Genomic DNA, 13,857 nt, shown 5'->3' with positions numbered 1-13,857 from the left:
CAAAATGATCAGGAGCACAGCATGAAGGTAGAAAGCGCAAGTCTGTCGCCAAGTTCTGCTAGGCTGTGATGCACTTAAAAGGAATGCAGACTAGAGACCAAAACTAAGGAATGGAAGTACTGTTCCAGCAGGCTGATGATCATGGAGGGCGGAATGACACTATCTGAACTATGATTCAAAAATACCAGTTTAGTTTGTGTGCAAGTATTTCTATAATGTTGATGAAAAAATAACCGATGAGGAAATGATATTATATGTGTAAGATATCACCAATCAAACAGGTTAAATTACTTTATACTTACTTTGATAATTACAGATTCAAGGTGGAGAAACATGACACACCTCTGACAAAAGTTACCTAAAAACATCTCCAAAGTGTGTGCTGCCCTAGGAAGCGTTATGTGTAAGAATTAATGGAAAAATAACCATTTAGGCAAGAATATATATATACACTCACCACTGGAACACATGAAACTATTTTTATACTTGCTTTGATATTACAGAATAGATCCATGGACACAACTCTGACTGAAGTTACCTAAGCAACATCTCCCAGGGATGCCCTGCCCACATTAGTCTGGCTTAAAATTGTCTGGAGAGTCCACTTATTGAGAAGACCTGAATCACACCAGCCTAGCAGAATCTGGCCTTCCCTTAATTACACAAGCCCAATCCTGAAATGCCAGTTTTTTGCATATTAAGCTTGCACCCAACAACTGCCACTTAGATGTTGAGAAAAACACCTACCACTCAACATCTGCTGAGACAGCTGCTCTAGGTCCCTCCCTGGTCTGAGTCACTGGAGAATGAACCACATATCTAAGCTGAATGTAGCTGAACTTTTCGTTGGACCATCAGCTCACAAATAATGAGCTGGAGACTTCTTAATTGTGAAAGCTCTGCACTGCCCATGCGCTTCCTCTGTGTCTGGCTGGCGACACTGCCCTTCTTTTTCCCACAATCCTCCCTGACCCTGGAAGTCCTGCCTCACCTCTTCCTAGGTTTTGGGGATTCAGTGTTACAACCTCTCTTCCTGCCTCTTTTGTCTCTTTTCCCATTGTTACTCCTATGTATGGAACACCTCTGGTTCTCATGTCTTACAGCTTCTGGGGCCTTGGTGGCTTCTTTCTATGTCAAATCTTCTTATACGGTCTTCTAGACCCGTGGTAGTCATTGATATTGTAAACTAGGTCACTAATAGTTTAATCTTTCTAGAAGGATAATGGATTCTGTTTCACACGCAGATAGGTCCTTACAGCAGTATACACCAAGAAATGAAGAAATTCTGCTCTATAATATACCTCCTTCTTCGTCCTTTTCTCTCTAAACTAGGCTAAGGCTAGTAGGAAATTGCTTTGTATTAGCAGATCATGTGATTTTTTTCTGTCATCTATAATCATAGATTTTACTCATATGAGGTATTCTGAAGCTTTAAAATTGGAATATCCTTTCAAAAGAATTATTCTATTTAAATTTGAGTCAAGTTTTATTTTTTGTTTTTGTTTTTGTTTTTCTAGAATATGGAAGGAGGTGAGGTGCAAATGCAATGTAACAAATCCAAAACTCATATTTCTGGTTATGTTTGCATTTTCTAAAATGGAAAATAATGATTCTATGGATGATGGTTTTAACACTGGTGGTAATTGCAAAGGGTTTTTTTTTTTTAGATGATTAGCTAGTGCTAGAAGATACTAATAAAATCATACCACATCCATTTACATTTTAAAAGTAATCTGATGAGACTAGAATAAGAAACAACCTTGATTTTTTTTTGTTTTCCTTAATAGATGGCAATTTAGCTTTATGATTGTTCCAGCCTTGATATTCTTCTGAGTAATTATCATTCTTTCCTTGCCATATTCTTTACAAGTATTATCACTCATAAAAATGTTTTTACAATATCACAACAATGTCAACCTGATAGTATTGTCCACCTGAAGAACATGCAAGGCACCTTACCCATCACTGCACAATAGCCCAGCAAAGGAGCTGGCTTTCACAGCATCGGAGTTCAAAACAGTTCTCCTGATCTTACACAATTGTACGAGGCAGGTGCAGGACCAAAGACCCCTAATCCTGAAGCATGAGGGGGCTACCTGATTGGCATCCATATACACCAAGAGCATGAAGGGGGTTGCTTGGTTGGCTATTGTGCATACCAAACAACAGCTTTCTTCCTTCGGCATATCTCCTCCTGGAAGAGAGTGTGCTATCACAAGCTCCTCCTCCTCCTCCTCCTCCTCCTCCTCCTCCTCCTCCTCCTCCTCCTCTTCTTCTTCTTCTTCTTCTTCTTCTTCTTCTTCTTCTTTTCTTCTCCTCCTCTTCTTCTTCTTCTTCTTCTTCTTCTTCTTCTTCTTCTTTCTTCTTCTTTCTTCTTCTTCTTCTTCTCTGAACATGCCTTCTCTCCTCAGCCACGGACAATATTGTTAGTTGAAGTTCCTGTGGAGCTCTAGGAACACAAGTCAGTAGGAATTAATGTCACAGTTGCCAAAACAGATAACATAATTCCATTTGCCCATAGGGGGCTGCAGAAATGTCACTGCGTAGGTGTTTTCCTAATTGCAAATTTCGAAGGGGTAGCTCCCAGTGAGTCTGTTTAGTCAGGAAGAGCAGGGGTCTGATACACCGCTGTTGATAGCCTCTGAGGTCATTCTTCATCACAGCAAAGTTAGAAACCACTGGGTAAATGAAATCAGAACTGATGACCCATAGTCCTCATGGGGCAAGGACAATTGGCACTCAGCTGCCCTTCTGATCACCTTTCAATACTTTCAAAACCCTAGTCCTGCCCAGACACTGGCCCAGATCAATCACTTCAGGATGTCTGGAGTGGGGCCTGAGCCTCAGGACTTTTTAAAAGCTCCCTGGGTAACCACATATGCAGCCTGTGTTGAGAACCACTGCCTTAGTGATGGGAATATCCCATCTGACCACTTCATTTTTATCTCCTGGCTCACATCCATCCCTTCTTCTGTCTCTGGACAATGACTGTGGAGGCATTGAGTGAATGTAACTACATGATTTTAAACATTAAATCGTTTAAGAAGTTTGAGTGACTTTTCTATTCCTTTTTTTAAAAGTATTTCATTTTGCTGAGAGCAGTGGTGTACATCCTTAATCCCAGTAATCGAGAGACAGAGGCAGGAGGATCTCTACAAGTTCGAGGTCAGCCTAGTCTACTCAGTGAGTTCTAGGACAGCCAGAAATACATAGTAGAACCCTGTCTCAAAAATTATCAAAATGAATTTTTTTTATTTGGGGGTAAGATGGCTCAGCAGTTAAGATGGCTTGCTGTTCTTCCAGGGGACTTGGGTTTGTTTCCCAGCATCCACATGGCTGCTTATAACTGTAAGTCCAGTTCTAGAGGATTTTCTTCTGACCTCTGTGAGCATCAGACAAACGTGCTATGCATAGATGTTACACGAAGACTAAATACCCCTTGTGCTGGTTGTCTTTATCTAGGAAGAAGGAATCTTGTGTTCTTACTAGCTTTTCATGATTGGGCCAACTCTCCAGCCCAGAAAGAGGGATTCATAACTAAGAAAATATCTCCAGTGGGATTAGCCTGAAGACCAGAATGTAGGACAATCGCTTGATTCACGATTGGGCCCCGCCCACTGCGAGTGGCCCCCATCTCTGAGCAGGTACTGCTGGAGTCGATGAGAAATCAGGCCGTGAAGGCGCTGAGGAGAAAGCCAGTTAGCAGCATCCTTCCATGACCTCGGCTTCGGTTCCTCCCTCCATGCTTTCGCCTTGAGCTCGTCCTCAGACTTCTTTCAGTCCTGGGATGTGATCTGAGAGCTGTAAACTGAATTAAAGCGTTTCCTACCCAAAGTGCTTTTAGTCCTGGTGCTTTGTCACAGGAATACAAGCTATAACTAAGTAATTGCTACTGGATTACGAGATATTGCTGTGACCAACCTAACCACACTGTTTGGGGGGGGGCACGTGTGTTTGGAAGTTCCAGCTGGAAAAGGATTTCAGTGCTCAGATGTCAATGGACTGTTTCTGGTAGCTTGAAAAATAGGAAGGCTGAGAACGATGTAGAAAGAGCGGGCCTGTCTTGTGGGTTTCATAGGGATGTAAAGACCTCCAGAGCCAGGTGTGGTGGCGCTCCAGCACTCAGGAGACAGACGCGGGTGGATCTCTTGAGTTTGAAGTCAGGCCTGCTCTATAGAGTGGGTTTCCAGGACAGCCAGAGCCAAACAGGGATGTCTCAATAATCTGTGGTTCTGGTCAGCTGGGGCTGAAGAGTCCATTGTGATTAAGAAGAGGCCAGCATCATTGAGTCAAAAAATCCAGGTCTGGCACACAGAAGCAGTGGTGGGTCCGGATAGGGCTAAGGCTGTGTGTACATTGTGCTAGCAGCCAAGCATGGTGATGTGTGTTTTCCGGGTATTTCGGGTTTTGAAAGCATGATGGAATCATGCAGAACAGCTGAGGCTTGGGGCCAGGTGAGACCTCTGGTTAAGGTACACTCAGTTGCAATAGAAACACCATGACTCCTTACACATTGCGCCTTGTGGAAGGAAGGGCCAAAGTCCCCACACAGAGCTCAGAAGTTGCTGGTGAAGGTGCCACCGAGTTGCAATTGAGACCTCGGAATTCTGGAGATGCCAGCACTATGAAATAACTACCGAGTACAGAAACAGCTGTGGAGTGGGGCCAGCCTGATGAGTGCTGTGTGTTGTGAATGCTAGAGCCGGACGTGGAGCTGCTCCAAGCCCCTTGGAGATCATGAGTCCCCAGAAGTCTGCGCACTGTTGGGCTTTGGCCTTGGTTTGTTCTGATTGTACCTGTGCCCTGGCGCTTTCTCTTGTGAAATTTTATATTTTATTTTACCAGAGCCCATAGTTAAGTCTTTGGGGGTTTGGGGAGATTTTTGGACTTTTAAAAAGACTTTGGGTGTTTTAAAGAGACTGAACGTTGACAGGGTTTGAATCTGTAAAACATGTGGGACTTTTAGAAACTAGAGGACCCTTGGAGACTGATGGTGCCAGATCCCGCTAGCACTAGAGTTGCAGTGTGGGTTCTGGGCTCAAGTCCTTTCCATCAGCCGTACACACCCTTAACTGCTGAGCTATCTCTCTGGCTCTGTGATTTTCTATTTGTCGCTTACACACGTCTACATACAAACTCGGAGACACAGACGTGGAGTTACATAATCTTCGTTCAGTCTTCAGTCTTGCTGAATGATTTCCTTCTTCCTAAACAGCTACGTTGCCTGTAATCTCAGCTATACAAGAAGCTGCCGTGAGAGGTTCACGATTTTAAAGCCAGCATGGGCAAGAGAGCACGTCTCAGTCTCCAACACTCTTTTTTTATTTTTTAATTCTTTTATTTATTTCAGAACAAAATGGATGAAAGGAAATCAAGGCAGAATTTATTAGGAGCCCTAGGCTCCAAATAACTCTGCCTGTGTTTTGTTTCTTTCTTTTCTTTTTGAGACTAGACATACCATAGGGAGAAAAAACACCTCCAGTGTTACTGATGATTAGGAGTAGAAGTAGCCGAATTGAATATGGCGTGTCTACATTGAACTATGTGTTACTCCACTTCCCAAAGGGCATTGTCAGTAGAGGATGATTCAGGTTCCTTGAAGAAAATGGGCAGCCAGCAGCTACCACTGACAGCAGAGAACATCAGGGTCTGGCAATCGGAGCTAATGAGGTGATAACAGAATGGGCCCTGGGTCATTAGCACCTGCTGGCATCCTTTTTCCTGTAACAGGTTTGAATACACTTTTTTTTTTCTTTCCTAAGACCTACCCTCACTCCTGAATTTTTCCCTCTGAATGTGTTTGAACCTGGGCCAAGGTGCTCTCAAATCCCCTTGAGGGTTGAGATGCCTTCCTAGGTTTCTGTCATAAGAACATAAAATAGGATGGTAGCAGTCTGGTGACTGGAAAGCGGGGAAAAATTGAAAATTATCTCCAGCTTATGCCTAAACCAATTTAAACCCCAGGATAGGCTCAACCTGGAGCAGGACAAGCTCACTCGCAATTTTATGAGCCAATTCAAAGTGAGTTTTAAAACAAATTTAGAACCTAAAAGGCAACTTAATTCAAAATTCCTCTAGGCAGAAAAACCAATGGGACTGTGAAACAGCAAAATGCAAATAAAAGAGCAAATTCAAGAATGAAACTATTTTACAGGTTCCAGAGACAGGACGAAAATTCTATTTAAATATCAGTAGCAGGAAATTGCTGTTGTGTAACATAAGTATGTATGTATACATATCTGATTTTTTTTAAAGCAATGAACTAGGAATTAGCAGATTCTGAGACAGTTGTAATGTGCCAATAACCCATCCTTGGATGAGACAGATTATTTCCAGAGTCTTAATATATCTATCCTTAAGAGAAAAGCATAGTAAATTGGTCACAAAGTAATTAGTTCTATATCTACTCAAAGCCTTCAACTCTAGTCTGAAATGAAAGGCCTAAGCATTTCATTGTTTTGTAAGTAAACTGCTTTAAAATCAAATTTCACCCTTATAATTCACTGGCCCTGCCATAGATGACAATCTGCCTGAGCTTGCCCTGGATACCATACATCACTGGAAAGTCATATAATACTGGATGCCATGTATTACTGGATGTCATATATTACAGAATGTCATGTACTACTGGATGGCGGTAATATGGCATGGGGAGGCAACATGTTTCAAAGGGTTGAAAGATGTTTCAAGGTTGGTAGGATATTCCAAACTTGTCTGTTCCTGCAGCCACATTCCAAATACTGTTTTAATTTAAGTTGAGAGAACTAAGCAACTGTCTCTGGAAAGGAAAAATGTTTACATTCACTAAGTAACCAGCATTCCATTTCTTCCCTCCTGCAATGTTATTCTCTCTAATACCACTCCCCACCATCTTGCCTCCTAACTACAGGAGCACTTCTCTTAGCCCTCGGTTTTTTTTTTGGTTTTTGTTTTTTTAATGAATCATAACATTGCTTGCCTCTCCGGTTGGTTCTCTAGTTGGCTCTAATATTCAACATTCTAGGGACTACTTCAATTATTCATGAAATGAATGTTGGTAATGGGACTGGGTCTTATCAGGAATGAGATGCTCATAGGTACATGGTCTCACTTCGTGACAACTCTCACTTTGTGACAACTAGCCAGTTTAAAGGAGAATAAAGACCCAGACTAGTCACAGAAGCTAAAAGGTGAATCCCATAGTGAGTCCTCATTGATCTAGAATAAAACACAGAGAAGCGTACCATGTAATTCTGCTGTAAACACTATTGATTTACTGTGTGATATACAGATGCTCCCAGGTAGCCTCACTGTGAGACTCTAACTGGAAAGCAACAGCATGGAATCAACTGTGTCACCCGATGTGAAACTCAGCCTTAAGGGGCAACCCAGTGGATATTTTTATGTACCCAAACTTAAACTGCTATTAATTCATTACAATCTTCGCAAGATACCCTTCTGTAGCCTTTGCTAACTGTGTAGCTTTACGAGTCCATGGGTAACAGCAAGCTGGTACTCAGAAATCATGATAAAGGCCCCCTTAGAAGATCATGTACCAGCTTCTGATGTGTGTTACAGATTTCTCCTCATCCAAAAATCACTAAAAGACTAATGTCATTAATGTGAGTGTGTTGGATCTCAGGAGGAAATAATGCCATGGTCATCTGTAGTCCTTTTTTCATTTTAAGGTAAGCTGCATTTTATAAATACCTTGAGAATGCTGCCGAATGCTTTGATTTGTCCACATTTTGTTTTCTATTTCAAAGTCTACTCATCATTATTTGATCTAAAGGGCTACATGTGGTAGTATCAAATAAATTATTATTCTAGAGGTACTTCTGCCATATTCACTAGGAAATACCTATCACCTTTGGCAGGATTTTCAAATCCATATAAAATGTGTGAGGTTTCTGGTTCTAAACAGCATTATTAACTTTGTTTTTTCATTCTAAACTTAATTATAGATATACTTCTTGGAGAGATTTTTTTATTTAAAAGGTTATAATAAGATCTTTATGATTTAGAAGAAGCCTACTTTCCTACAAATCTATTAAATAAGCTCTTTTTAGAAAATGCCTGTGTCGAACATAATTTTTCTATATGCTACATTTTTGTTCTCTGTATAAATTATTCACTTATGTCTTTCTTTTAACCCTGTATATTTCTCTTCCAACTTCTCATACAAAGGGACACAACAGTAAGAAACAGAGTGAACAGATTCCAGCCTTCTCTATTGTTTAGGAAAGATTCCTTTTAACTTTACAAACAGATGAAAATCTAAACTATGCAAGATTCTTCTCAAGAATTCTCCTTGTGAATGCTGGCATCTTCTCTTACATTTGCAGAGCATAATTATAAATAATGGTGTTTGAGGAAATGCTTAAATCTCATTAACATTGTATTTTCTCTCAATCAAAGAAGAGATTCTATACATTATAGTTAATAAACTAACTCCTAAATCACATGTATTGGGCTGGATGGTTACTGCTAAGATCTATAGCCTGAATTTTGATTCCCAGAACCTACTTGGTAGACAGAGAGAACGATAAGGTATCCGCTGCCCTCCCTGCATGCATCTCTGTCATGATATGTTTACTCACATATGGGCACATATACACATGCAAATGAATGATACATGTAATAAATAAGTAGGTTTAAAAAATTAAATTGCACACACTTAAAAAAAAGATCAGAAGTTTCCTTATCCTGTCTAAACCAGTGAAAGTTACCATGAGCTGGGAGGAGGAAAGAAAAGTAGATTAAATGACATAGGGTTGAAAGCCTACAAATTGTCCTTGTTCTGGCTTTCTGTAGACTGTCCCCACCATGACCATTCCCAAGGGAAGTCCTTTTTTAAAACCATTGCACTTTACTTACCTTGTCAAAAAATAAGTACTTTTGTAGTTCACTTGCAATCACATAATACATACTTTATAAATTCCAGTGACTTTTCACATGGTATCTAATCTTAACATTTTTACCCTTAGTATGATCATAAGCCTATTAATGCAGAAACTTAACATAGACAGCCTTTAAAACCCTTCCCCGAGCCTCAGAGATTGCAAATTGTAGTCCTGGAACTCAAACCAGACAGCTAATTCCAGCCACTATACTATAGAAACCCCCTCAATGGTGCTTCCCCAATACAATAAACCAAAGTTCTTTATTTTGCTCAAAATTGTACTCTGTGTATGATTTTGTTGTTGTTGTTGACGTTTTTTGTTTGGTTGGTTGGTTGTTTTTTGTTTGTTTGCTTGTTTGTTTTTCAAGACAGGGTTTCTCTGTGGCTTCAGAGGCTGTCCTGGAGACCAGGCTGGTCTCGAACTCACAGAGATTTGCCTGCCTCTGCCTCCCGAGTGTTGGGATTAAAGATGTGTGCCACCACCACCTGGCTCTGTGGATGATTCTTATGTAGTGATCTAAATCTACTGTAGACATGTGTCCTCTTTCTGAAAGAGAGAGAGATAACAGAGCACAGGGGACAGAGGGCAAACTTGAAGACATCTATTCTCTCTTTTGATCATGTGGTCCCGGGAATCTGGGTAGCCAGTGCCTTTACCTTCTGACCCATATCTTAGCCCTTCAAATTCTATTCTTAAAAACATTTCAAACCAAACAAGTCAGAAGCTATTCGGTCAGAGACCCTTTCTCACGGTGTCTTTCCAAAAAGGAGTTTGTGATGGAGACTACTCCCATGTCAAGAAGCTTTTAACTGCTGTGACTGCAAAGCTGATTAATAGTCAACACAGTGGACCTAATGGCACTGCGGGTAACATACTCTTTTGGAGCATGTAAAAAGCCATCTTCCTGCTTTAGGAGGAGATCCGGGTGTTAGAGCAGCTGTTGTTTGACTTCTGGAGCAGTTCAGAAAAATGGACGTGAGTCCCTGGAGGCTTAGAACTTGGACACGTGGAAATGGCCTCTAGAAAGCAGCAGAGCCTTTGGGATTTTCGTTCCCTAGAAATTTAAGCCTTGTGGAAGCCCCTGCAAACTGTTGGACAGGACTTGCCAGTGCCTCTCCGTCTCAGACAAGCCGGGAACTGCCTGGTATGCTTGTGGCATTGCATGAATCTGGGCCTGAGGCTTTGCCTTTCTAAAGAGTGCAGAGGTGATGCCGTGGCTGCTGCAAAGAAACACTTGGACCTGTGTTGAGCAGTGTCTTCCTTGGCATCCTTGCAGTCCCTGCCGCCGCTTGCCCTGCCTCGCTTGCTCTGTATTCATTTCTTTTCTTTGATGCCCAAAAAGCTTAAAACAAAACAAACAAACAAACAGAAACAGCTCTGGAAATACAGAACATGCAAAAAACAACTCTCTCCCAATCAGGAGCATGAAATATGAAGTGTCCTCGATGTGGTGAGTGCTTTTGGCCTCATCTCCACAAGGCTCTGCTGCGGCAGATAAACTTACCAGTTAAAGCTTTGATCATTCCGTGATATTGATTGTACTAAAGATTTAATGCACTACTTATGAGGGGTACAACTCACATACACTCTGTAGATTTCAACCATAAGTCCCCTTGGTCTCCGTTTAACTCTAAGCTTCCATTAATCTAATCCAGAACAAAACTTTCCCTTGATTAGATTAAATACCATCACCTACTGTCATACTTTTAAAGAAATATTCAAAGCAATGGTTCTCAACCTGTGGCTCATGATTCCTTTAGGGGTCACCTAAGACCATCAGGAAACACAGATATGATTCTTAATGGTAGCAAAATTACAATTTTGATGAGGAACTGTGTTAAAGGATCACAGCATTAGGAAAGCTGAGAACCATTGGTCCAAGGGAGCATAACGTAACATCTTTATGAAGCTTCCTGGAAACACAGTCTGACTTTTTTTTTTGATTTTTTAAAAATTTTTATTATTTAATATTATTTTAAATTTTACATATCATTCCCAGTTTCCTCTCCCTTTCATCTTCCCACCCCCCCATCTCATCTCGAGTCTACTCCCCTGGGAGGGTACAACTTTCCATGAATGATCATCAAAATCAACACAGTCTGACTTTACAAGAAGTATTTTTAACTTGTGGAAGAAGAGAAGATGACTATTGCTGTGGATTTGCTGATAAGGGTCAAGAGAACACATTCACTTTATAGAAAGATGGAAGGATTGGGGCTCAGACAAGATCACTTCTTGAAGACTGCATGCCAAGGTCATAGCAAGCTGGATGTAGGTAATAACGTATGGAGGGAGATAACACTGCACAGGGCATCGCTTAAGCTCTGCCCTGGATGGAGGATATGGCTAAAACTGGGAAGGGGGACAATAGAGCCTTAAAGAGTTGAAGTTGCACTGAGGTTGCTAAAGCAGGGTTCAGGGAGGGGGTGACTTAAGTATGTAGGGGGCATCTTAAGTATGTAGAAAGAACAGAGTACATGCATCACTAGCCTGCCCAAGCTTGATAGCAGCAGATGACCAATGATTGGATACAGGGAATTCTAAAGGGAGGCCAATGAGAGTAAAGAATAGAAAAGGACCAATATGTGTAAGTGTTTTAGTCTGTAAGAGTAATATAGGAGCCATGAGTTAGACACTGGATGTGTTGGGCTCACAAAGCCTATAGAATATTCAAGTGGAGGTGTGTTTTTATAAGCACCCTAACATGGCATCAGAAACTCAAGCCATGCCTGGAGTAGTCATAGTTTATTGGAGAAGACAGCTACGTGGAAGAGGAGTATAAATATTTCCCCAGCTAAACCAAGAATTGCAGAGCAGGTGAGTTCAACGTTATATGCATGCCTTGTAAACATAAAGGATGCCTATTTTGGCTGCTGTTTTAGCACACGTTTTCTATCATGCAGAGGGAGTAACACAGAGAAACAACATACACAAAACAAGAGACAGCAAGATACTGGCATAACAAGGAAAATGGAGAAAATGTGTACAGGGTTACCTACCCCACTGAGATCCATGTCTCATCCTCCTACATCTAAGATCTGTGATCTTTCAATAATATAAGAATCCACACACTTAATCAAGTCTAATTTGATTTTTACCATGTCTAACCAACAGTCTTAAGCACTGAAAATTGTCATCATTCATAGGATACTTAAAAAAAATAAGAAGAGGACTAAAACAGAAAGGATCCTAAGCAATAGTCAACATTAAATTTCAGGATAAAGAAAAAGAGACAAAAGGAGATGAGAAAGATAAATCTACACCATACAATATCTTGCAGACCAAGAGAAACCCATTTCAATAAAGAGGCAGAGACCAGGAAATGTCCAATTCTTCTGTTCTACTAGTCAAGAAATAGGGAGGGAGAACTGTGGCTAGGGGCTGACTGGAGGGTGGCCACTATTAGCTTCAGGTGGCAGTTGGTTTATACTGGTATGCAAAGAACAGAAGTATTTAGGGTCCATGATGAGAAGCTGTGCCTCATCTGCATAGCCAGAGTCCCGAGCTTGGAGGAGAGTGTCAGAATTGAAACACTTAACAGACCACCACAAGAAATGAAGAGGAAGCTGCTGCCTTTTATTACAGAGAGTAATGGGCTTAATACCCCCTTAGTACCAGGGGATGGGCTAAGCACAGGAGGAAATCATGCATCACCCACACCTGGGGTTAAGGCATGGGCACTGCACACGGGAAAGTTATGAGAACAACCTTGTTTGATCAACCTTGAGAGCACTGGAGTTCTGCAGCTGGGTGGGGAGGAAGAGAACCGTAAGGGACAAGTACTTACATTTCCCAACAAAGCTGTGAGTAGTAAATAGTTGGATGGAGTAGAAATGGTAAGACTACATAACATAATGGTGATTTTTTTTTATAAAGAAGAAGATGGACAAGGTTGCATGGGGTTGTAGTAGACATGGATTTGGGTGTTGTTATGAGTAGGTTTTTCCACCAGCCTGGTCCCACTGCTGCACCAGCCCCAAATAACACACGGAGATGCTGTATTAGATATTAAGCTGTTAGCCTGTTACTAGCATTTCTGATTGGCTAGCTCTGCCTTAAATATTAACCCATTTATATTAGTCTAAGTATTTCCACGTGGTCTCATCTTACTGGAGAGAGGGCCCGGCATTCTTCTCTCTCAGTCCTCCATCTTGAATCTCCTCCCTACTCCTTGTCTCCTAGTCCCGCCTATCTTGCTTTCCTATTGGCCAACAGAGCTTTATTCATTAACTACTAAGAGAAACATATTTACAATGATGTCTCCCATCAGGGTGTCTTGTTTTGTTTCACTTGGTTTGTTTTCCTCCAGATGTGAGGACATTGACATTAGAAAGATCTCGATGTGTTAAACTGTAGGTGGACAAGGATATCAGGAGAGGGATATACCACAGAGGAAGGCATCTGAGGAGGCTAGAGGGGTTTGAGGAGGCTGAGGAAGGTTGTGAGGCTGAGGGAAGATGGCAGCTCTGTCGATGGGATCTGAGGGGGTCGTGCTGCCTGGCTGGTACAGCCCTGCTTTTCCCTCTTCAATTCACAAGTCACTAGCTCTGGTTGACTACTGCCATCCAGGGGGAAATGTGGGTGGAGCCAGGGAAATCTATGACCCAGAAAAGGCTTTGTCATTTGATCAAGGATGCCTCTATACTGTTTTCTCTACCTTCTAACGTATAAGCTCTGTGCTGTGTCTCTATATAGGCTCATATTATAAATCCTTTAAATAAATCTCCAACCAAGGAAAAGCAATATCCATGTTTCCCTCTAATCTTTTCCACAGATCATTAAATAGGAAATATAAAATGATAAAATGTTTATAGATTGGAGGACTAAAGATTTGTATCCCTTTTCAGATCTAATTGTCCCAGATCTAGTGCAAATCTATCCAGAATTTAAGAAACCTAGACTGGCAACAAAACATCACTTCATTCAACTAACATTTCTTTGGTGTCTTATGTTTAACAACTCTTGAATAACCCCG

The sequence above is a fragment of the Phodopus roborovskii genome, unplaced genomic scaffold, assembly GCF_943737965.1.
Source record: "Phodopus roborovskii unplaced genomic scaffold, PHOROB, whole genome shotgun sequence".
Classification (NCBI taxonomy): domain Eukaryota; kingdom Metazoa; phylum Chordata; class Mammalia; order Rodentia; family Cricetidae; genus Phodopus; species Phodopus roborovskii.
This window is presented reverse-complemented; position numbering follows the sequence as displayed.